The sequence below is a fragment of the Salvia hispanica genome, chromosome 4 (genome assembly GCF_029641045.1).
Source record: "Salvia hispanica isolate PSC_SH4W2 chromosome 4, Shi_PSC_v1, whole genome shotgun sequence".
Lineage (NCBI taxonomy): Eukaryota > Viridiplantae > Streptophyta > Magnoliopsida > Lamiales > Lamiaceae > Salvia > Salvia hispanica.
The window spans coordinates 53,084,364-53,109,885 of record NC_142695.1 but is presented as its reverse complement, the minus strand read 5'-3'; the positions used below and the strand labels follow the sequence as shown (position 1 = coordinate 53,109,885).

The 25,522-nt window shown below is 36.5% G+C and overlaps 3 long non-coding RNA genes and 1 pseudogene across 4 annotated transcripts; 2 read left to right on the top strand and 2 right to left on the bottom strand.

Annotated features, from left to right (window-relative positions):
• The first annotated feature begins 805 nt into the window (after positions 1 to 805).
• Positions 806 to 2,278, top strand: LOC125192102 (uncharacterized). The gene is made up of 2 exons (XR_007171303.2): positions 806 to 1,112; positions 1,799 to 2,278. It is a non-coding gene; the product is annotated as an uncharacterized LOC125192102 (long non-coding RNA).
• A 353-nt stretch (positions 2,279 to 2,631) lies between these two features.
• Positions 2,632 to 4,857, bottom strand: LOC125195386 (alkane hydroxylase MAH1-like; annotated as a pseudogene).
• An 11,858-nt stretch (positions 4,858 to 16,715) lies between these two features.
• On the bottom strand, positions 16,716 to 18,080 carry LOC125196661 (uncharacterized). 2 transcript variants are annotated; one of them, XR_016128656.1, is made up of 4 exons: positions 17,756 to 18,080; positions 17,299 to 17,481; positions 17,105 to 17,177; positions 16,716 to 17,012 (listed from the first exon to the last, which is right to left on the bottom strand). It is a non-coding gene; the product is annotated as an uncharacterized LOC125196661 (long non-coding RNA). The 2 variants fall into 2 exon arrangements; XR_007171916.2 differs by having other exon boundaries at positions 17,309 to 17,481; positions 17,756 to 18,077.
• On the top strand, positions 17,314 to 19,315 carry LOC148929422 (uncharacterized). Its single transcript, XR_016128657.1, has 3 exons — positions 17,314 to 17,452; positions 18,468 to 18,532; positions 19,029 to 19,315. It is a non-coding gene; the product is annotated as an uncharacterized LOC148929422 (long non-coding RNA).
• Positions 19,316 to 25,522: the final 6,207 nt, after the last annotated feature.

Below are 25,522 nucleotides of genomic sequence, written 5' to 3'. Positions count from 1 at the left end.
CCCTACAATATTTATATTTAATATTTTTTTATAGCAAACTCAATTTTATCCAAATTTTATGCAAATTATCACGTAAAGATCATGCTAATAATTTTAATCACCTAAAAAAAATTTAAATTGCAATAATTTTTTTTTAAACATAGCCTCTATCTATCTCTTTTTCTACGTTCACCCCTGCTTACAATCGACTGCCTTAGAGACGCATGCTGGTTTGGCATGCTTCAATTACTTGAACATCTCATAGACTCATTTAGACATTGGCCTAATAATATGGACCCCACATTCCACTAATATTACTTCTGTAACGCCCTACTTTTTGAAACCTAATTTTCGAACCCTAAAATTTTTGCATTTAATGCTTTTAAAGTCGTGAAGTCCGTGGATTAAATGACAAGTGAAATGATTATTTGATATTCTTTTGACCTAATTGAATTTAGGATTTTGACTGTACGTCAACTGAGTCAACTTCATTAATTACATGACGTGGTTTTTAAACAATGTGTGCTTGGTGAATATATGAGCTAGAAATGGTGATGGTGGAATCAGAATTGATTTTAAATAATTCCTTTCCTTAGGAATTTTTACTAGACTTAATTCGATTTTGGTTACAGTAGTTTAAATAAGTAATACAAGTCAAATAATGTGAAATATAAATTATGAGCTACACAATTTAAATAAAATACAAAGGATCTTAAGCCTAATTTAATTTAAAATAAAATCCTATCTCTAGCCCAAATCCTAATTTTTTCTTAAGCCCAAAAGATCCCTTCCAACAAAATATGCGCCAAATCAGTCAATCGGTCTTTAATTTCCAATTGGTTGTAAATCAATCACCCAAAATTTCTAATCTCCTCTAGCCGTTCACACATTCTTTCTGAGAAGATAAAGATTCCTTCCTTCCCAAATTCGATCCTCATTAACGGTGATCAAATCCTCCAAAAATCTATTCTTTCCAATGATTTCACGATTTTGTTATACTGCTACTTATCAATCCTTGTGTTCTCTACCATCTGCGAAAATTCTCTCCAACAACTAAATTTGCAAGAGCCAAACAAATCAAGAAGAGTTTTTCTTCTGCATTCCTTTATCAACCAAAGTCCAACAACGTAACGGTATTCTTCTTTCCTCTCTTAATTACTCCATTTGCATACCATAATTGATATAGTTCTCCATCCAATCAAATGAAATTTTATAAATCAAAGCAAATCGAATAAAAGATTGAACTTTGAAATAACCGAAACCAAATTAACAACATATCTTGCGGGGTTGTTCGTCGGGGAATATATAATTTGATGTATGTTGGAATGTAAGGGAGTTTACGTGTGTTTTTGTGTGTTTCTGGAATGGGAGTATTTGATCTCCTTTTATTTTTAATTTTTAATATCCTAATGCTTGTTTAAAGTGAACTAGGGGACTTGTTGTTTAATTTGGAGTTGGGCCGATGGGTTAAATTCGTTGGGCTGTTGTTAAAATAATTTTGGGAAAAATTGTAACCTTACCGATAAAAATAATCGAAGCATTAGGCTAAATGCATGCATCTTAATTACTTCTTGATTCTTTGTGTCGTGTTATTTCAAAATTCTAAAGGTCTCACGAGTGAATCGTGAACGCGAGGGAATGAATATAATTTCGGATTAAGCGAACGAGGTGGACTCTCTTTTAAATAAGGACAATGTCCTAACTATTTTATCGATGGGAATGAAATGTGAAAATATTTATCATGCCGTATTTTGTTTTAACGTGCCTATATGAAATGGTTTTGTCATTTATTATATAAATCGAATTCGGATCCTTGTAGGGCCGCAAACCTTACTTGGATTTGTGTACACCTATGGTAGACCGTGTGTCAGCGTACGGGTTGGCCGGTGTAGTGACTTGGTTTGTGGCCACATTCCAAGTCATGTATGAGCAGATATGGTAAACGTCTATGGGAAAATGACTGTGCAGTCAATGGAATTTTTGGTGCCTCGGGCCTTTCAAAAGCTAAAACCCCGATGGTTACCTAACAATGGCATGATAAAACATAAATATTTTTGATAACTTGTTTTCGGCATGAGTCCTCTGAGTATTTTATAGTATCAGCCTTGCATGTGTTTCCCTATGTGCAAGTTGAGCGGCGATGAGCTTGAGGTGGTGTTGAGTCGAACCTGAATTATTGTTGGATTTTATCTTGAACTTCGAGGGTCGTCGTGTCTTCATACACGACGTCACTCTTACTCTTGAATGCTTCCGTTGAGATAATACTATTTTTCGTAATTATATTTTGAACCCCTCTTCAGTCTTGGATTGTAAATTATGATAATGGTTGACTTTGGTTTAAAACCTAAGCTTTTAATCTGATTATCCCTCGTCATTTGAATATTAATTATAGTTGTCAAACTCTTTATTGAAATCTTAGAAAATTATCCTTTCTTAAAGTCCCATTAGTCGCGACCACCTACATTTATTAACTTTAAAACGGGCAGTCGTGGCAACTTCTCTCTTACTTTGACCCCTTTTCTCTTACTTTTTTCTCTTCTCTCTTACTTTACCAATTCTCCATTAAAACACGTGTCATTCAAAAAGTGTCATATTTTTCGTGGACGGAGAAAGTATACACTTTTAATAGTATATATTTATTTCATAAACAGATTATTTCACATTGTTGAAAGAAAAAGATAAATACATATATTGCACACGTTGTCTGCAAGTGCAAAAAGAAAAAGAAAAACACAACATTATTAACATTTGTTGAATTCTAGTGAGTGATATCGTTAAAACAGAAAGACAAACAAACGACATCATTATCTTCCAATCATTGCAACCGTCCAATCAATTTCTCTTACACAACAACACCTTCAATCCTTCCTTAGCATGTAAAATGATCGAATCCCGAGGCGAAACCCTTTGCCCCTCCACCACTTTCACCTTGTATCCGTACAATATCGCCGCCGCCACCATCTTCATCTGTATGAACGCCATGTCCTTCCCCAAGCACGCCCTCGGCCCCGCATTAAACGCCGGAAACTTATACGACGACTCGTGTTTGATCTTCCCGCTCGGAGAGATCCATCTCTCCGGCTTGAATTCGAGGCAGTCTTTACCCCACACGCTCTCCATTCTTCCCACTGAGTAGAATGATAAGATCAGCTTCCCGTTGCGAGCCAGGTGATGCCCACTCGGGAGGATGTCTGGTTGCATTGGAGCTTTATGCTCCAGTGCAGCCGGAGGGAATAGCCTCAACGACTCGCATAGAGCTCCGTGTAGGTACACTAGCTCGTGCGACTCTTCCGCAGTGAAGGATCTATATAAAACAAAAATAGAGAAATGCTTATTCCAATCAAAGAGCTTTAAGAAATACTTATTCTAATCCCCATACATGTTCTAGAGTTTTAAGAAATTGTTTCACTTAGTGAGTTTGTAACGTGGACCTTATTTAATGTACTTGTAGTTTTATAAGTAATTCTAACGTACTAAAATATTTTAGTTAAAGTGAAATGAGACATTTATTGGTAAGCATGCATATAAGTAAATATTACTTCATCCGTCTCATAGAAATATGGACTTTTAGGATGACACGACTTTAGATACAAATTTGGTAAAAAAAGAACGGTAGAAAGAAAAGGTGATTGGAGTATTGTGAGTTGAGAATGGGGCCACTTCATGAGAAAGAAAACTTGCCAAAAAAGGAAGATACTATTTTTGTTGGACATCCCAAAATTGAAAAGAAGACAATTTTTATGTGATAGAGGAAGTATGAATGAATAAAGTAGAAAAAGTAGTTGGTACAAGGAGTATGAATGAAGAGTTTGTGGAATTGAAACTTGTTGAATGTAGTAAAAGTAAAATGAGATATTTAACGATCAGACCTCCATTTTTTATTGAGACCGAGCTCTGCTTCTAATTCTTCTAGAATCTTCCTCTCCGACACTGGGTCTTGCGCGACGAGCCAGAAGAGCCACGTGAGGCACGTGCTGGTCGTGTCCCTCCCGGCAAACATCAAACTCAGAGAAGAATCCTTGAGAAACTCTCCAAGACTAGCAGTACTAACCGCAACCGATTTCCTCTCATTATACATCTTCTCAAACGCTCTCAGCACATTCGCATCACCGCCACCGCCACCGACAACAGCACGCGGGTAGATGAAGTCATCAAACGCCGCAGCAGCCTCAGCAATGATCCTCTCGTCGCCCACGTTGAGCCACCTCTGCACCTTCCACATCCACTCCGGCAGTATATGCCGCCTCAGCAGCGGCTCCGCCAGCGTACTAAACGCCTTCTCGCAAGGTAAAACCCTCAAATCCACCCGTAGAGAGCAAGGGTCGCTCCCAAGCACGAATTTGCATATGTTGTCAAAAGCCAACCGCTGGAAAACATCCTGCAAATCCAAACCCTCTTTTTTCCCGCAGAAATGGTCGAGGACGGGGAATAGCCCGTCCTCGACCTTCTGCCACACGGTCCTCTCGATAAATTCGTTGAAATCAGCGCGCTTGAACTGAGCCATGATGGTCTTCCGGTGAATCTCCCATAGCTCGAAGTCGGGAAGATTCCATCGCCGAAGATGTCGAAGATTTTACGAAACTCGGGGCCTTTCGGGTAATTGGCGAAGTTTCGGCTGAGGATGTGGTGGATGTTGGCGGGGTCGGAGGTGAAGAGCATGTCGATGTTGGAGAGCCAAGGCCCGATGAGTCGGTACGTGCCGCCGCAGGCGATGAGAACCTCCGTCGCGTAGTCGTGTGCGCGGCGGAGATTGAGGAGGACGGCCGGGAGCATGCCTAGCAACGGCCACAGCGTCGGCTCCGGTGGTCGCTTGCCTCTTCTGTGAGACAGGTACCATGCAAGAATGAGAGGAGGTATCATTAAGAGTAATATAGACATTTTGGGAGAGAGTTGTGTTTTTGTGATGTTTGCTTTTTAGCTTGCCTCTCTCTATATATAATGGTTTTTGGTTTGGGGTAATCGTATAATATAGATAGGGGAAATCACAAGAATTAATTACTTGTGCCAAAGTTTATCAGAAGAATTAATTAGTTATGGGCTTATGGCAGAGTTTAGGTACAATTAATGACATCATGTGTCATCAACGATACTCGATAGTATAATGCTTTTAGGGTAAATATAATAGCATTTTTATAAAATTATGTGATTCGGTAGTAGTGAGTAGATTACTATTCAATTGATCTAAACCGAATAGCATGCAATTTAAAATGGTTGGCTTGAAGTTAAACCAACCTCATAGAGTTAACCAGAAAAGAGTTAATTCTCATCAAAATTTTCTAACTTTTAAAGATCAGTAAAATTTAAAATAGTGGTGAAGAATAGGTTATACCGAACTGCACGATTAGCGAAAATATGTATTAGTATAAACTAAACCATCAGTAAAATTATAAGTTTGTAAGTTCTACTAACTACTAGGGGGGGAGCAAAACCGAACCAAAACCGAAAAACTGAATTTAGTTCAAAATCCAAACCGAACTGAACTTCGAAAACCGAAAAACCCGAAATTTACAATAAAAACCGAAAAACCAAAAAATTATGGACTGTATATTAATATATTAAGGGGTGCGTTATATTACTAACTATTTAAGTTGCTAACTCTGCTAACTCATCAATACAGTGTATTAAAAATGTCAACACGGTGACATCAAAATGTCAACCCATAATATCAACACATTATATTGAAGTTCAACAAAATTATCTGTTGACATTTTTAATACACTGCATTGATAAATTAGCAAGTTAGCAACTTAAGAAAGTTAGCAATTGACACACCCCTATTAATATATATGTATAATATATTTTATTTTATATATACTAATAGAATATAAATATATATATATAATATAAAATTAATAGAATATATATAATACATATTATACAATATATATTAAGAGAATATATATTACTCCCTCCGTCTCGAATAATTCGGGTCACTTTGACCGCGCACGAGTTTTAAGAATTATAATGAAAAGTGGGTTGAAAAAGTTAGTGGAATGTGGGTCCTACCTTTATATATTAGTTTTATAATAAAATGTGAGTATGAATGAGTTAGTGGAATATGAGGTCCACTACCAAAAATGGTAAAAGTGAAATGGGACAAATTATGTGGGACGGACCGAAATAAAAAACTGGGACGAATTATCTGGGACGGGGGGAGTATATAATATATTAAATTAATAGAATAAATATATAGTATTATATTTAAAATATAATTCGGTTTTTCGATTTTTTTTCCCGAACCGAAACTTTTTTATTTTTAAAACCAAACCGAACCAAATTTCAGTTTGGTTCGGTTCGGATATTCGGTTTTCGGTTGTATTCTCACCCCTAGTAACTACAAAATGTGGTTTACACCTCATGGTTCAGTGATTTCTTTTCTATTTATGTAATATTGTCGAATTTTTTATATTTGGTGTACATTGATGTGAAAAAGTCACTATTGTAAAAAATATATGAAAATGATTTACTCAATTTTTCAAAATTCAATCTTGAAATTTAGAATACACCTCATGTCAAAATAAATTTTTTCAAATTATGGTGTATTGTCCTGTGTGTAGTTTGTAGTCTATTGCTAAAATTTATGATTCGTAGACTATTGCAAATAACATGTATTTATCCACTGCATTTATTCGATACATATTGAAAATAGTAGTATCAAATTCCTAAGAACACCCAAACACAAAAAAATGTCTCTGCTAAAAAGAACGTTCGTTTTGAATAAAAACAGTTAAAACACTCATGTAATGAGCAAAGCTGCAAAGAAATTATTAATTTCCAAAGATCCGTACATGTAAATAATTGGCATTGAAATAATATTTCATTTTTAATTCATGTATGCTTTTATATTATACAAAATGTTGTTGTACTAATTGATTATAATGAAACGTAGCCCTCAAATAGTAGCGAGTTGAGGCGTAGGCACTGCCTTTTTGTTCAATTATTATACGATATTAAAAGCATTTACTCCTACTCCCTGGCCCCGCTCATAAATGGATACATTAAAAATAATAATTACTGGTATGAAAATTAAACTTCCTACTTTGAAATAATATTATACAACTCATATTTTCATTAATTAGTTTTTATAAGCATTTTATTTCGATACAAGAAATAAGGTTTTTTGAAACAAGCAAATAAAATTTATGAAAGACATCGAATATTTTTTAAATTATGGAGTATAATATACTTTTAATAAGTTTTCTCTAATCATGGGCAAAAAGTATGAATGAGACCAGATATTTCTGTTTATTTCTTGAATTTTGACCTTACTTTCACTTTAAATTTTAACTCCATTTTTTTTATTTGCTGAAACTATGAATGATTGAGATTCTGCCAAATTGCAAGTCATTATATATTAATTCGGAAATGTTAAAGGGAGTATATATCTGAAAATTATATCAACTTGCAATGAACTTACTTTGCTATACGCGTACAATATTTTTTCATTTCATTGTGAAAATCGAATTCAGCATAGTTCATTATAATAAATAGACCTCATTATATACAAATTGTTGAAATCAGTTATTTTCATGAAAAATGTCATTTTCATGAAAATGTCATGTTATTCCATGATATCTTGATGCTTGAATAGAAAAACGCTCTAGAATCCAATATATACAATTTCGTCAGACTACTAACACTCAAGATTAACGCGATACCATTTTTATTAGTCATGACATCGTTTATTGTTTTCTTGTCTTTTTTTTCTTATTTTTATATATTTATGGCGCCGATTCATGTCACTATGCTGACCCAACAGTCTGAATTAACTGATAACAAAATAAGGGCACGTTCATCAACAACTGGGTTCAATTGCTCGATTTGAATATTTGAAAATCCGATATCAGATCGGTTGAACTTTTCCACAACAATCTTTCTGCTAATCTCCTTCATGATTTCTATGTCTCATACTCTAGGCTTTATATATTAGTTGTTTGGAAATAAACATAGATGATCACAATTCACAAATATCAAATAAATGATCATATTAATTGTTTATCCAGTTCGACACAATATGTATCTATTTTCAGGAGCGATGCAACACTATGGATTTTACTATCGTATATGATTTCGGGATGGGAGAAAGGGCTTAAATGAGACACCGCTAGAAAAGGTTGTCAACAAAATGTTCAAAATCTCGTTCATGTAGCGCATGAGTTGCCCATTTATGGTTATCGAGACAACATTTCGGTTAACTAAATAAAGTAATGCTATTCTGTCCCGACCAGAGTCATGTTCGCTTGATAAAAAAATTTAGTTGAATTTTATTTGAAAGACAAGACACCGACGCTCATATTTATTAAGTGATTAAAATTATAAAGTAACTATTGAATATCTTAGCAATCTGTTAGCAGAGAAGGAGACTTGCGTACTATGATTTGAATGGAAATTAAGCTATCATTAAAAGAAGCACAAATTTCAAAAAAGCATGCAATTTAGTTAAATTATGGTTTACCTTGCATTAAGTGATTAAAATTTCAAAGTAACTGTTGAATATCTTAGCAATTTGTGAGCAGAGAAGGACACATGCGTACTACTATGATTTGATTGAAAATCAAGCTATCATTAAAAGAAGCACAAATTTCAAAAAATCATGCAATTTAGTCAAATTATAATTTACCTTGCATAATTTCAAAAAATCATGCAATTTAATCAAATTATGATTTACCTTGCATATTTTAAAATCAGCTCAAAAAACACCATAAACGTTGGATATATTTGTTTGTATTTATTTAGTGGATTTTTTTTTTGAAATTATATCTGATATAACATCCGATGAATCATGCGCGGACATTACCTGAAGTGAGTTAACAATACCGTCTAATTATAAAGAAAATGACGTTCTTTGTTGAAAAACATCAATTATATTTTACACAAAACCAACATTATTTTTTCCAACTTTATGAATTTTCCAACCGATTTTATAAAGTTACGAAGCAGATAAGAATTTGACAAAATTTCATTAAATTTCCGACAAATAGCCCTTAATAGAATTATGAAACTTCCAATTATTTAGCTTCATAAATGTAATGCATATATGTACTGTTATCGTCTTTCGTTATGCTATATACAATATGTGAATTCAAGAATCATGTGTCATGTTGTTTGTAAAAGAATTGTTTTTTATACTCTTCTTCCATAGTCTCATATTTTTATTTTAGTCTATTTACCAAAATTAGTCCCTAACTAAAATGAAAAGTTTTTCAGAGCAAAACAATACAACTCTCTCTGTCCCATAATAGATGACATAGTTAGAAAATAACATGGGATTTTAGGAAATACTTCTTCCGTCCCACATAATTTGGAACACTTTGACCCGGCACGAATTTTAAGAAATCTAATGGAAAGTGAGTTGAAAAGGTTGGTGGAATGCGAGTCCTACTTTTAAAGTATTAGTTTTATAAGCAAATGTGAGCAGGAATGAGTTAGTGGAATATGAGGTCCACTACCAAAAATGGTAAAAGTGAAATGGGACAAATTATGTGGGACGGCCCGAAATGAAATACTGGGTCGAATTATCTGGGACGGAGGGAGTATTGTTTTGTGGGTTAGGTGGAGAGAGAAAATAATATATTTATATTAATACTCCATGAGAGAAAAAAAAATTCAAAAAAAAAATGTGACATCTTTTATAGGACAAACTAAAAAGGAAATTATGACATCTATTATGGGAGAGGCAATTGAGGATGAGCTCCTCCTCTTTCAGCCATTGCTTGAGGAGGAGTTTGTGGTTTGGGTTTTCGGCGATCTGGTGGAGGGGGTGCACCGCCTTTACCTCCATTAGAGATGATGACTTTGTGTCGCTCATTTGATTGCTAGATTTTTCAGATCAATGAGAGAAGGAGAGAAGGAGGGAAGGGTCGGTGGTTTATTTGTTTATTTACTACTCCCTCCGTCCCGGCTAAGATGACACATTGCTTAGCCGGCACGAGATTTTAGGAGTTATTGGTTAAAGTGTTTAATTGGAGAGAGAGAAGGTGAGTGTAAGTATTAAGGTAGAGAGATGAAGAAAGATGAATATTTTAATAGGAGTGTGAAAAAGTGGTTGAGTGTATTAATTGGAGAGAGAAAGTTACCAAAAAAAGAAATGTGTCTGAAGGGACTTAGAAGTGCAGTGCGTGCTGTGTGTGATATCACTCGATCTAACAGGTCCAGAAGATTCGACTAGGTCTCAGTGGCTAGAAGATCATGAAACTATCAGAAAGGGGTCGTTGGGTGCACTCTATTTTTTCAAAAACCTCAACCCACTATACTACAACTAGCACAGGGAAGTAAAGGATTGATCCAACGAGGACGAAGGTGTTACGAAACTGCATTTGAAGATGTTTTGGGAAAAGGGGGTTGGCTGCTGCCACGCAATTTTGTGGGTCGAAAACTTAAAACTACTGGGTCTGAGAGACAGAAAAACTTTACTCTACCTACTGGGTCTAAGAAATGAGAACGTACGGAACATGCATGGCTTTAGAGAAACGAGATATTTTAAAATTCTAAGACAACTGGAGTTAACTTAACTAGACGGACTTTCCTAATTTGGACAGACAAGTATAAAACGAAAAGTAGAGACAAGTTTTCTTAAACTACCAGGGTCTGGAACAGCATGCAAAAAAGTAAAAAGACAAAGCAGATAGTACTGACAGGGTCTGGAGAACAATGCAAAAAAGTAAAGTACATGCAGAAAAGTACTGACATAAAGCAGATCTGGTTCTAACTACCCACAACTTCATCTTCTTCGGGAATCAAACGAGAATAGCAGATAAAACAGAGTATTAAACACCATGAAAACAGAGCAAACTTCAGATCTAAACTTAAAACGAGAAATTAAAGCCTAAACTAACAGATCTACGCTACTGGACCTAAAGGATGCAGAAACAAAAAGTAAATAGCCATAATCATGCAAACGTAAACAACAAACATCAGATACGCGAAACTCTAACTCAAATACACCACGATTCAACAAATCCAGACATCCCCATACGCCAATCCATAACCTCCAACAACAAACCAACATATCTCAACTCCGAACACCCAACAATAAACCATAACGAAAGCTAAAAGCAAGAAATAAACATCAACTCAGCGAGATCCAACAAAAGCCAACATAAACTTCCATAATAAAGAGAAATAGGTTCGAATCCAGTAGATCAAAGCAAGAACTAGAGTTATGAAACTTAAAAATCAACAAGTACTTGAAACCGAAAACAAACTAAACAAAGCAAAGTAAATATTGTTTTTTCGCCTTCACAAGGCGGTGTTACACAGCAGCAAAACAACGACGAGAACCACGGTGGCCAGAATCCTCCATCTCTAAGTACGCAGCATGAGAACTTTGAAGTTTTTAACTAAGGCATGGAACGGGAGCTTTAACTAAAGTGTGTAGAAGTGGTTGTCTTGTTCTTCAAGGTTGAGCTCTTTATATATGTGAGGCTCTTATCCCTAGGGTATCCCTCTGGTGATTTGACGCTCTTGCCCTTGAATAAGACTTTTAAAATAATATACTCTTGCACCATTCTGCTCCTGTTGCCAACTTTTGATTCTCCCAGGTCCGAACGACGACTTCTGATTTTTACTTCAATTTCTTCTCTTTTGCATCTGCCAGGTCAGGTAACAACAACTCCTAGGTCCGACAGATTACTACGCACCTGAACTCATAAACACAGATCAGCGCCCCAAATGCACAGAATTTTAACCCAAAACCAATACATGAAACGAGCCTTATCAGTGTCATCTTAGTTGGGACAAATTAAAAAGGAAAACGTGTCATCTTAAGCGGGACGGAGGGAGTAATTTAATTCAACGACTTGGTAAATTTAACAATTTATAAAATTGGAATGTAAAATTAAAAAATTATTTTTTGTGTTGTGTGATTATATGAGTATCAATATTATTATATTTTGAATGCCAAGTAAAAAGATGTTCTAAACGATGTAATTTTACTGCCATGTCATATTTGATTTTATCATTAATTTTATTTTTGATTGTCAGGAACTATGCTGAAAAATTGAATAATATAATATGATATTCAAATTTTATAAAATTGTTAAATTAGTTAAAAGTTAATGAAAATTTCTAATTTAAATGATAATTATTTCATTTGTTTCCGTTTTTTTCAGAAATACTACTACACTATAATTAAAAATTAATACTTTATTCCTTAGTTATCATCATCTTTCTTGAAAAGAAATAAGAAGGCCAACTCACATGTGTACAAAAAAAAAAGTTATCGTTGGAGTATTTCATAAGAAGGAAATTGACAATTATTTCAGGTGGTGAGACATGAATTGCCTTAAATATTAGGATATGATGCAAAACGTTGCTCTAGTATCCTGAAACTTATCATTATATCCATTATTTCTAAAAAAGACAAAATTATTTTATTTTTAATCAATCCCTTAAAATGATGAATTAACATCATCAAGTTCTCACTTCCCGCATAAATCAAAAAGAGTTAGTCTAAACGAGCGCATACTGCTTTAGCGAGTTATATGTAGCTCAAAGTCTCAAACGAACAAACAAGCCAACCAACACTAGTCATTTGGTGTGACCAAAGGAGGATATCAGTTTTGGTTGCTCAACCAATCCCTTTATGAACTTAAGTAAACACCACAACATTTAGTACTCATTAAACAAAAACTTTATCATTACTTCTACATTAATTAATTAGTATTTCACTCCAACAAATGTTACATGTACCTTAGTAAAAAATGAACTTCCACTTATACATAGAATTGTGATCAAACAAGAACACCGTTGAATGCACAGTCTCAAAAAGCTACTCATCTCCTAACTTGAAGATTATAAAGCAAATGAATATGAAGATTGTTTTTCTATCTCTAGATATGCCTATTCTAAGCAAAAGCAAGAGAATGCTTAGAATAAGAATATTGTTGTGTTTTGAGATGTTTATTTCATCTAGAAATGCCAATTTAGCCCGAATCCAATGGATTGATCTGAATAACCCATAAAAATTGGAGGGTTAGGACCGACAATAGTAACCTGATAAGAAGACGGGCTAATCGGGTCAATCCTAATGGGCTGACGGGTTAAGCGGGCCAGCCCGTCGGGATACACCAAATTAGGGTTTTAAATCTTTTGTGTTTGTATTTTCAATTGATTGGGCCGCCACCCACAGAGGGATGTCAGTGTAGCCCGCAACCCGTGGGCTGGCCCGAATAGCCCGCCAAAATTATTGGGTTTGGGTTGAAAATTTCTAGCCCGATAAAATTACAATCTGATTAGCCTGAACCTGATAAATTCGCAACCCGTTAGAGTCAGACCCGATAACCCGATGGGCTGGCTCGAAAATCCGATAAAATTTCTATTGTTCTATTTGTTTGACTCTTAATTCGACACTTCATTGATTATTTTTATAATATAGATAACTAAAAAAAATGAATTTTAATTTTATACTCCCTCCGTCCCATAATGATGTTACACTTTTCTTTTTATTTTGTCTCACAAAAGATGTCACATTTCCTTTTTTAGAAAAAGTTTCCTCACATTAATATAAATATATTATTTTCTCTTTTCACTTAACACACAAAACAACACCTCCTAATATACCGTGTCGATCTTCAAGTGTGACATCTACTATGGGACGGAGGGAGTATTGAATATAAAAATAATATATTAAATTTTTATTAATATAATAATAGATAAATAAATTAGAAACTTCAAATGCACTATAAAAATATTTAAAACTTCTAAAACATGCTTTAAAATTTCTCTATGTTTATATTTTTATTTTGCACAAATCTCAAATATTTGTATTTGATCATGTTTATGTTTGAGTTTAACCATATATATCAAAATTATCATAATTAAATGCTTTACATTTTATAAATATAACTAATTTTTATCATTATTTATTGGATTGATCGCAGGTTAATATTGTCGACAGTAGCCCGATTAACCCATTGAGCTAGCCTGAAGCCGCTGGGCCGACCTCGATTGACATCCTTCACCCACTGCATGAAATCAAGATTCCAATTCTCATTATACTACACCTAATCTTTTAGCGTCATTAATTCTGCAAGTGTCCTTAATTAGATTTCACAATTTTTACAATTTTTTTTAATAAGTTCTTGTATACTTGCAAACCAACCAAAAACAAAATATACCGTAATATATTCTACACACAGTGTCTTCTAATTAATTACATAAATGCAACATAATGAATTTATAATAGTTTCAAAACATTTCAATCACAATACATGCTTTTAATTTGAGTTTTTTTTTCAAAATCTAAATTCACATTAGAATTTTAATATTTTATCACTCAATTTCTCGACTTTAACATAAATTCACAATTACAATAATTATGTTATTCGGCTTCACTTTTCACAAATCCTACTATTATGAATAATATGTTTAAAATTCCTATATATATTGATTTTATTCTAATTTTTTTTCATAATATAGACTTATTATTGCTAAAAGGGAATATTTCCCGGAATAGTGGCAACAGTAAGAAAGTGAAGGTTTTAGATAATTTCAAGCTTAAGAAGAGGATATTTTCTTAAAATTTTTGTATATTAATTTACTATACATATGAGGCTCTTAAGATTAAAAATAATTTTTATTATTTCTTTTTTACTCAATTAATTCGTTGGGCTAGTCCGAAATCCGAATGTTTAAGGTTAGGGCTGTAAATTTTTAACCCGATAAAATTTCAGTCTAATTAGCCCGCAATTCGAGTAGGGTTGACACGAAACGTGCTGAGTAATGATAATGACAGGGTTTTACCTATCGAGAAATTATTTGTGTGACTTTTTTGCACAAATTGAATGTAGTATTCCCGGCTGTGTTCTTTTTGCGCTTCCTTCATAAATCATACTCCCTTGCATTTGATTAGCCAATTGTCTCAAAAAATATTACTACAATTATCTAAAGAAAATTATACGAACAGCGAATGATTAATAAGTCACACGTAATTTATGAGTAATCACACTCAGATAGTCAAATTGATCACTAATTGGAACATAATAAACTAAATAAATGCTGTGACAAATATGGTGCTCAAAATTGAAGAGGGGTAGGTTGGCCGTCATTATAAATCAATCAAATAGTAGTAAAAATAAACGAAATATTTTGACAATGATCTTTTTTTCTACTAATTCTGAAAAATGTTACACCAGAATTAATTATTCTCGCGTCGCACCGAGTACTTTTACTTTTTAAAAAGTGAAATAAAATATTTATATTTTAATTTGAAATGGATATACTGAACGCTAATTCAAAATTGCACCAAAAAGTTATCGTTGCACTTATTAACTTAAATATTATACGATATGATCCAAAAAAGAAGCTTATCCATGATTTTAAAAAGTCCTTATACTCCCTCCTTCCAAAAAAAATTGTTCCATTTCTATGAACGACGCGAATTTTAGTGAGAAATTGGTAAAGTAAGAGTGATGAGAGAGAAAATAGGTAAAGTAAAAGATATTTGAAGAAAGAAAAAGTAAGTAAATTATGTAAAAGAGGAGAAAAAGTAAGTAACATATCAGATGTAAATTTTCTATTGTTAGAAGTGGGTCTATTTTTTTATGGAAATACTAAAATAGTGAATGAGATTATTTTTCATAAATGAATGAAGTATAATACGGAGTATTTTTTTTCAATAGATATATGTAGTTATTCATGTCATCAAAACCTCATTGAAACTAGCGGTTTCATAAAAAAAATTCGTTAATTAAGAATGAGATAATTTATTTAAATTATAAAACATAGATTCGTTACTTTACTCATTGAGTTTATCACAGTCTATATATCTCCTGTTATTTTCAACATTTAGGCAAATTGGAAAAAAATTCTACTCCCTCCGTCCTATAAAAGATGTCACACTTTCCTTTTTAGTTTATCCCACAAAAGATGTCACATTTCTCTTTTTGGAAAAAGTTCTCTCTCACATGAATATAAAAATTATATTTTCTCTCTTCATTTAACACACAAAACAAAACCTCCTAAAATTTCGTGTCGTCCCACAAGTGTGACATCTTTTGTGGGACGACGGGAGTACAATATTTTGTTAATCTCACAACTTTTTGCAATAACCGATTAAGTATATAATAACTTTGACAAGTTTTCAATTCATTTTTTTTAAATACAAAAATGACAGTGAATTGACAAAACTTTGTTGTTTTTCTGACAATATATCCTTTTCAAAAAATATTATGTGTATCTTACATATAATCTCATAAAACTATATGTAACATGGAAGGGTAGTGATAAAATGCAAACTTATATATTGTATAAACTCAAAACTCCTCAACACAGCTTCAATACAGTTTCAATACAATATCAACACAATGTAAAATTCAAGATTTTAATGTCAACACAGTATCAACACAACATCAAAATCATTGACTACGTTGAAATTTTGTTGACATTTTCCTGTTGATGTTTTCTTGTGATCTGTTGACATTTTTCAATGTCCAAATCATAGTTTTGAGTTTGTACAATATTTAGAGTCTTCATTTGATCACATCCATAATATGGAATATATAAGAGCGCGCTATGGTCAATAAGTGAAATTATATCAAGAATCAAAGCAAATCTCAGTCATTGGATCTTGTGATGTAACCGTTAGATCAATGTCACGTGTCATCTAATAATGTAGTTCGGCTAATAATGTAACGTGTTTTAGTCTAATAATGTAGATTGTGTAGACTAACAAGGTAGCTCAGTTAATAATATAATGATATTAGTGTAATAATATAGCTCGGATATTACTATCACAATCATCCAACCTGAGGATTCAAGATCTTAGATTTACTTTGATTTTTTACAGGATTTCACTAACTGACCACAATGCATCCCTATAAGATTGGAATAAGAAAGTTAGTTTTGATATCGTAAAATTTAATTTAAGTACTCCATGTTGTGCCCTTTTTGATGCTCTCTTATAACTAAGTGGTATTTGATGCACTAATCTAGATGCATAAAATAACAAGTGGTATTTGAATGTTTACAATGATAAAAGAAAGTCCGACATCGCGAGCGATTAGTAACTCCTGCTTCCATTTTAGAAAAACCTCCTACATAAGAAAATGACCACGGTAATTAGTAAAATAAATATATATCTACCTATGGGCAAAAGAATAGGAAGTGGGGAAGAGATGAATAGTACCTAGACTTGACCTTCTTTACCACCTGCACCATCCCGGGAGCTCCGCCATCAAACAAGCTCCTTGACTCTACTTCTGCAAACGTGATGAAATTAAATAAAACAATGATGATGTTGGGATAATTTACCGAGAAAGACGCACAGCCATAACTTGTGTAGAGAATTAGAGTATAAAGGAAGGTATCAGCTTCCATTACCGACGCCTACCCAAAATTCTCTTTCACTTCCAAACTTTTATTTTCGAGCAAGTAGACGAAGAAGTTCCCAACCTCCCGATACCAAGTGTTCAAACTCTCTTTAGGAAGGAGGATTCCAAGTCTCGTCATAGAAATCTCTTATCATCCTCTCGAGGTAATGATTATCAAACCACGAGCTAAATCCTTTCAAGTTGTTATAAACATGTCATGTTAGCATGTATTCATATAGAACATAGAATCACAACCAAGCATGCTCCTAGATAATCAATCTTCAAATTCATGTGCCAATTCATGCTGAGCCTAAGTTACGTACTACTTGTGCAAAGTCTTGGAATCACATAAAAAGTAGGAAAAACTCCTAAATGTTTGACCAGCACCTTCGGAAGTTTATAACGAAAACTCTAACCGTTCAAATGAAATTTCCTTCGGTCATAATGAAGTTAGATAAGTTGTTTACCTTCCTTTAAAATGTCAGAACGATCGGACTACGTTTGAACCCCCGATCGTATAGAACATCGACGCTGCTACTGTAGAAACCGACAGCCACTTCCGAAATTATTTCTGGAAAATCTAACCGTTAAAATTTGATCTCCTTCGGTAAGAATGATCCTTTATGAGTCTTCTACCTTTGGTTAAAATTTCGTGACAATCGGATGTTGTTTGAATTCCCGATCGTGAAGAAACTCGAGGCTGCACCTTGTGTGGCGAAAATTTAGAAAAGAAAAAGAAAGAGAGAGAGAGAGTTAGGAAGAGAATAGAGATAAATGATGATAAGAAAGAAGTTACGTATAGCAGCTAGTTTGACTCAGTAGATAATTGAAATAATGATTTTGCTCCCTTGACTTTTGGGCCTTTCAAATATCAAATGAGTGTTAGACTAAAATTAATTAGTCCTTATTTGGAATTCATTATTTATGATTGAATTAATCGCTCGAGATAAAATTCTCTTGAATTAATTTTGAGTAAGTGGGTTTGTATGTAAATCCTCAAGTTTATTAAATTAATTAATCTCTCGATTAATTAATACCAATAATTAAATCTACGGGTTTAATTAAAGTGAATGAGTTTATGAAAGAGAGAAGGAAAATAGGATGCATATCCTAAGAGCATATCATCCGCTATTGTTATTTCTTTGAAGCTAAATAGTTTATTATCTTTTATTGGACAAGGTCCATCGCAAGGAATTTAACTCCAAGTGGGTTAATATTGTCATACGGAGTAAGAAGCATACGAGGTACACTTTCTTATCCTACAATGGATAAAAGTATAAAGTATTGTTTTATGATGATTAATTATGAAAATAATGTTGTCATGCCTTAAATGTTTTGTTTTATGTATGATGCCTATCTGTTTGGTTATACCGAATGTGCTATGCCAAATAAAGTAAGAAATCGAATTCGGGTCCTAGTAAGGGGAGAGTCCCTACTCGGACTAGTGTACACATGGACTGTGTGTCATCGAGAGGGTTGGCCGGTCCGGTGCTCGTGGAAAGTGCCACTTTCCCGGCACTAGAAGAAAAGTTCAGATATGGCGAATTACAGAAGGAACTAAGACTGATCAGTCAACTTTTAAAGTAAAAGAATTTAGTAAGCTTGGGTCATTTTCAGAAAAACCCCGAGTATTACTTGTATGATGGCTTGACAATATTTGTTTTTATATATTGTATTTTTCGGCAACGTGTGCACTGAGTACCCCTGTACTCAGCCCTGCATGTATTTCTAAATGTGCAGGTTGAGCTCTGATGGAGTGGAGTGTGCTGAATCAACTATCTTATCCTACTACTGTATGCCGAATAAAGAAATCTACCCTACTAGTGTGTACTACTCTCGGAGGTTCATGTCTTCATACATGTAACCGCGTTCCAGTCGCTTCCGCTGTTTTATTCCATAAATTGAGATCCCTATTTCTAAAGAAACTCTGATGTGTGCTATGTTGTATTGTAAGAACCTTAACTCGATTTTGCATAATCGAGTATTGATTAAGCGAGTATTGTGTGTGAAAATCCTTTTTATCCAAAGATTGTCCTTCTATTCCATCCCAAGTCATAATCCAATGAGCTTAGTTATACTTAGCAAAGTTGGGTCGTGACAGAGTGGTATCAGAGCATGGTTGATTCTGCTCTGGACCCGAGAGTCTTCCTTGAACCCTAAGTCTAGACTTGTATCACTAGACCAAAATCCGATCACGTAAGAGATTCAGCACCCCATCTCATCGCGCTCAACCTTGAACGAGGTAACTTTTTTGAAAGTACAGTACGAAAGATAACTTGCTCTTTATGGCTTAACAGAATAAAAGACTAATATCTTTCAAGGATGGAACCTTTGAAAGAGAAAAATAATCCAAGCAATACGAACCTAAGTAGTGATACTACTGTGCAGATAAGTTCTGTCTAGGAGTCTGGGTTTTAAGTGGGACCGCTTGTGACCCCTCCAGTTCGTCCTGGGAATTTATTTGGAATGGTAATTATTCAAGTGGATTGTTGCAATCACCTTAAGAATTACTGAATCAGTTACTTCACTATAAAGATAATCCTCGATAATGCACAACGATTTCCCTGCTCGCCTTGACGATTAAAGAAAACTTGAAAGCACGCCCCTCTAAAATGTCTTCCTCGAATTAGGGCTTCGTGATATAGTCTGATCGATTACCATCTTCTTGTAGATGGCACGTAACCGATCTACAACCGGAAGGAACAATGCCCCAAGGAGGACTCCTGAAAATATAATACGAGAACACGAGATGCACGCCCGTAACTGTGGTGAAGACTTGGGAAGTTTTCTCGCTCAGTCCCGTATATTTTGGGAAAGGGCAACCCGATATGGGGTATCCCATTACGAAGGGATAATACGTCTGATTGGATTACTGCCCAACAAATGGAAGACGTGGGCCATTCAGATTTCCCGAAACTACATCAACGACGCTGTGAATGGATTTCCTCGATTCCTAGGAGAGGTCCACTTTTGCCTTATTGTGTACCGGAATGTACCTCAAGGAACGTATCCAATATTGGGCAATCTGACCCCAACAAGGAGAACTCTACTAGGAGAACCCTCAATATCACGCTACACACAGTGGCGACGCACTCAAAATAGGGCAGGAGACACACTTAAAACAACAAAGGTGGTTGCATCAACAAAGTCCCCACCTGAAAAGAAGACAGAAGAACATTCTGGCAAAATTCGAAAGAGGTACCGAAAGGATAAGGCCCCAATGCAGGAAGAAGGAAATACACGAGATCGTGTCTACGTGGTCCCAGAGAAGAATTCTTATGAAGAATGGGGAGCGCGTCGAACTAGTGGGATATCCGAAGATCGATACCAGCCGGGTGAGGGTTCTCGCCTAAAAATATATGTAGAGAGCGATTCTGAAAACGATTCAGAAGAAGAACCAGAAGAAGAAAATAAGGAGAAGTCCAAGGAAAATCGCAACTCTCCATCTGACGCTAGTACCTCGTCCAAGTACTTCTTATAGATAAACCCCATGTGAACGCTTTGTTCTATTTTATCTTTGATTGTATCGTAGCTCTTGAAGCGTGGAACCTAAGTATCTGTATTCTGTACCCCTTAGTATAGACGGCATAGGCGTACTATGCATAGTCTTGTGTGCATGTGATCTGTAATAAAAGTCTTTTTCAAAGACAACCTTATGAATGATATCTATTATGTTTGTTTCTACTATCTTTAAGACATACCAGAATATTGTTATGTATATATGATTATACCTTAGATTGTGTCCTTTAAATCTCGACCACCTATCGTAAGAGAAACTAGTGCTTAAACGACCTTCTTGAACTAGCAGAATGCCTCCTATGAGAGCCAGACGTGGAAGGCCTAGAGGACCCCGAAGAATGCCTAGAAGAGAGCCACGAACTGTCCAAGGAGAACGTCAAGAGTGGCAAGGCATCACACCACCTCCATCACCTCCCCCACCGCCCCCTCCTGCGGGGATACCGGAACGAAGGATCGAAGAAGTCTTCCTAAGACAAAACCCACCGGTATTCAACGGAATGGGAGATCCTTCTGAGGCTGAAGTATGGATACGTGCACTAGAACGTATTTTTGACTTCTTGCACTGTACCGACAAGGAGCGGATGACTTGTGTGACTTTCCAGTTGACTGGATCAGCGGATTTCTGGTGGGAAGCACGGAGGAAGGTTTTGACTCCCGACCAACTGGCAAACATGACCTGGGAGCAATTCAAGACCAGTGTGTATGATAAGTACATTCCAAAAAGCTACCGCAAGAAGAAGGAGATGGAGTTCTACAATCTGAAGCAGGGAAAAATGTCAGCGACTGAATACGATCGTGTTTTCTGTGAAATGTCAAGATACGTCCCTGATCAAGTGGATACAGAAGAGAAGATGGCTGAAAAATTTCGCACTGGATTAAGGTACGAGATAAGGATGGCGTTAGCAAGCCACAGGGGACTGACATACCCTGAGTCCCTTAGTCGAGCCCTGGACATTGAGGCAGCAATGCCCAGTGAAAAACCTATGGCAAATGTGGTCCCACCGCCATCTCAAGCCCAGCCTAACCCCTTCAAGGATAAGAGGAAATGGGAAGGGAACCAGAATGCTCAAGGACCGAAGAAACCATGGCAGACTCCCAACCAAGCTCCGGGATTGGGAAAACCGCCTACTTCCTATCCGGTAGGAGGTTACCAAGCCAAGCTCCCTCCTTGCCCTAAGTGCAACAGGATACACACGGGGATTTGCAAAGCAGGGACTGACACTTGCTTTGCATGTGGCAAGACTGGTCACTTTGCAAGGAACTGTCCCAACAAACCTCCAGAGATGGGAGCAAGGCCACAACTGAGAGCAATGCATGCCCTGGAAGGAAATAAGCAACACCTACATCGTCAGCCACAACGACCCAGCCTTCCATCACAAGCCAAAGCTTACGCACTAAGCCGGAACCAGTCTGAGAAGAACAAAGGGAACTTGGCAGGTATGGGAAAATTACTTGACATACCTATCATTCTTCTGTTTGATACTGGCGCCTCGCATTCATTCATATCAGCACTCTGCGTGAATACTTTAAAACTACCTACAAAACCAGCCGAACCTAGAATTATAGTAGTTTCGCCAATAGGAGGCATTGTGGAAATCAAATACCTATGCTCGAACGTAGAACTTTCTTTTGGAAATCATAAACTCATAGCCAACAACTTGAGTGTCATGTCAATGTCAGACGTTGACATAATCTTGGGGATGGATTGGCTAGCCGAAAACCATGCCACCATCTTATGCAATCAACGACAAATTTCTTTCCAGTCCCCTGGAAAAGAACCAACGAGCTTTCATGGGATTAGTATGGGGAAGCGAAAATCCGTAATCTCCGCCCTACAAGCCGCGACTCTCATGAGGAAGGGCCATCCTGCCTACCTTGTCTATCTGAAGGAAGAACGAGAAGCTGAGAGAAAAACTGAAGATGTGAAAGTTGTGCGCGAATATCTAGACGTGTTTCCTGAAACTCTTCCTGGATTACCACCAGATCGGAAACTAGAATTTACCATAGATCTTGAACCTGGATCTGCCCCAATCTCAAAAGCACCATATCGGATGGCTCCAAAGGAGTTAGAAGAACTCAAGGTCCAACTTCAGGAACTAATGGACCTAGGTTTTATCCGGCCTAGTGTCTCACCTTGGGGAGCACCCGTACTCTTTGTAAAGAAAAAGGACGGAACACTAAGGATGTGCATCGACTATCGAGAACTGAATAAGCTGACTCTCAAGAATAAATATCCTCTACCAAGGATAGATGATCTGTTCGATCAACTCAAGGGGGCCAGCGTATTCTCCAAGATAGATTTGAGATCCGGTTATCACCAGCTGAAGATCCGGCCAGAAGACATACCTAAGACGGCCTTTCGAACCAGATATGGCCACTACGAATCTGTAGTAATGCCATTCGGGTTAACAAATGCCCCAGCCGTTTTCATGGATTTAATGAACAGAACTTTCCACTCATACCTCGACAAATTTGTCTTGGTATTCATAGATGACGTACTCATCTACTCGAAGGATAGGGTGAAACACGAGGAACACCTAAGAGCTGTCTTGGACACGCTCAGACATGAGAAGTTTTATGCCAAGTTCAGCAAGTGTGAATTTTGGCTTGACGAAGTAAATTTTCTTGGACATATCGTAACCGCAGAGGGAGTCCGAGTAGACCCAGCCAAAATAGAAGCAGTACAAAATTGGAAGTCGCCAACCAACCCAAATGAAATTCGTAGCTTCTTAGGATTGGCTGGCTACTATAGGCGATTCATTGAAGGATTTTCCAAGATTGCAAGGCCAATGACGCAACAACTTCAAAAGAACATCAAATTCTCATGGACTCCAGAATGTGAGAAAAGTTTCCAACTACTAAAAGAGAAGCTAACCACTGCTCCAGTACTAGCGGTCCCTGAACCGGGAACAGGCTACGTCGTCTACACTGATGCATCAAAGAATGGACTCGGCTGTGTCCTGATGCAGAATGGAAAAGTGATTGCATACGCATCACGACAACTCCGTCCCCACGAGCTAAACTATCCCACGCATGATCTAGAACTAGCTGCTGTAGTGCACGCACTAAAAATATGGAGACATCATCTCTATGGAGTTCGATGTGAAATCTTCACAGATCATAAGAGCCTCAAATACTTCTTCGAACAGAAGGATCTAAACATGCGACAGCGGAGATGGCTCGAGCTAGTAAAGGACTACGACTGTGGCATAAACTATCATCCTGGGAAGGCCAATGTTGTAGCCGACGCCTTGAGCAGGAAGACTCAGCCCTTAGCAGCCTTTTTCACCCAAAAAGAAGAACTGATAAAAGAATTCAGCAAGCTGAGTCTGGAAATGGTACGATCGCCCGAGACAGTACAAGGAATAATAGCTACTCTAGTAGTAGAACCAGACTTGAGAAACCGCATAGTGGAAACACAGAGAAGAGATGAGACACTGGAAAAGATACGGATGAAAGTGAGGATGGGCAATCAAGGGAATTTCCGTGAAGAAACAGATAGTGCACTTACCTTTGAAGGAAGGTTGTGTGTTCCTAACAATGAGAAGCTCCGAGACGAGATTTTGAGTGAGGCCCACGACACGCCATACACTGCCCACCCTGGGAGCACCAAAATGTACCATGACTTGAAGAAGAAATTTTGGTGGGAAGGAATGAAGAAAAGTATAGCATCATTTGTTGAACGATGCTTAACTTGTCAGCAAGTCAAGGCTCTGCATCAACGGCCCTAAGGAAAACTACAACCGCTGGAAATTCCCGAATGGAAATGGGAACATATAACAATGGATTTTGTGACGGGACTACCCAACTCCAAGCGAGGAAATACCGCCATATGGGTAATTGTAGATCGCCTCACCAAGAGTGCCCATTTTATACCAATTTCCATTACGTACGGTTCAGATAAACTAGCCCAACTATACGTACGTGAAATCATACGTCTCCATGGAATACTCTAACCGTTCAAATGAAATTTCCTTCAATACGATCTACAATTACCCATATGGCGGTATTTCCTCGCTTGGAGTTGGGTAGTCCCGTCACAAAATCCATTGTTATATGTTCCCATTTCCATTCGGGAATTTCCAGCGGTTGTAGTTTTCCATAGGGCCGTTGATGCAGAGCCTTGACTTGCTGACAAGTTAAGCATCGTTCAACAAATGATGCTATACTTTTCTTCATTCCTTCCCACCAAAATTTCTTCTTCAAGTCATGGTACATTTTGGTGCTCCCAGGGTGGGCAGTGTATGGCGTGTCGTGGGCCTCACTCAAAATCTCGTCTCGGAGCTTCTCATTGTTAGGAACACACAACCTTCCTTCAAAGGTAAGTGCACTATCTGTTTCTTCACGGAAATTCCCTTGATTGCCCATCCTCACTTTCATCCGTATCTTTTCCAGTGTCTCATCTCTTCTCTGTGTTTCCACTATGCGGTTTCTCAAGTCTGGTTCTACTACTAGAGTAGCTATTATTCCTTGTACTGTCTCGGGCGATCGTACCATTTCCAGACTCAGCTTGCTGAATTCTTTTATCAGTTCTTCTTTTTGGGTGAAAAAGGCTGCTAAGGGCTGAGTCTTCCTGCTCAAGGCGTCGGCTACAACATTGGCCTTCCCAGGATGATAGTTTATGCCACAGTCGTAGTCCTTTACTAGCTCGAGCCATCTCCGCTGTCGCATGTTTAGATCCTTCTGTTCGAAGAAGTATTTGAGGCTCTTATGAT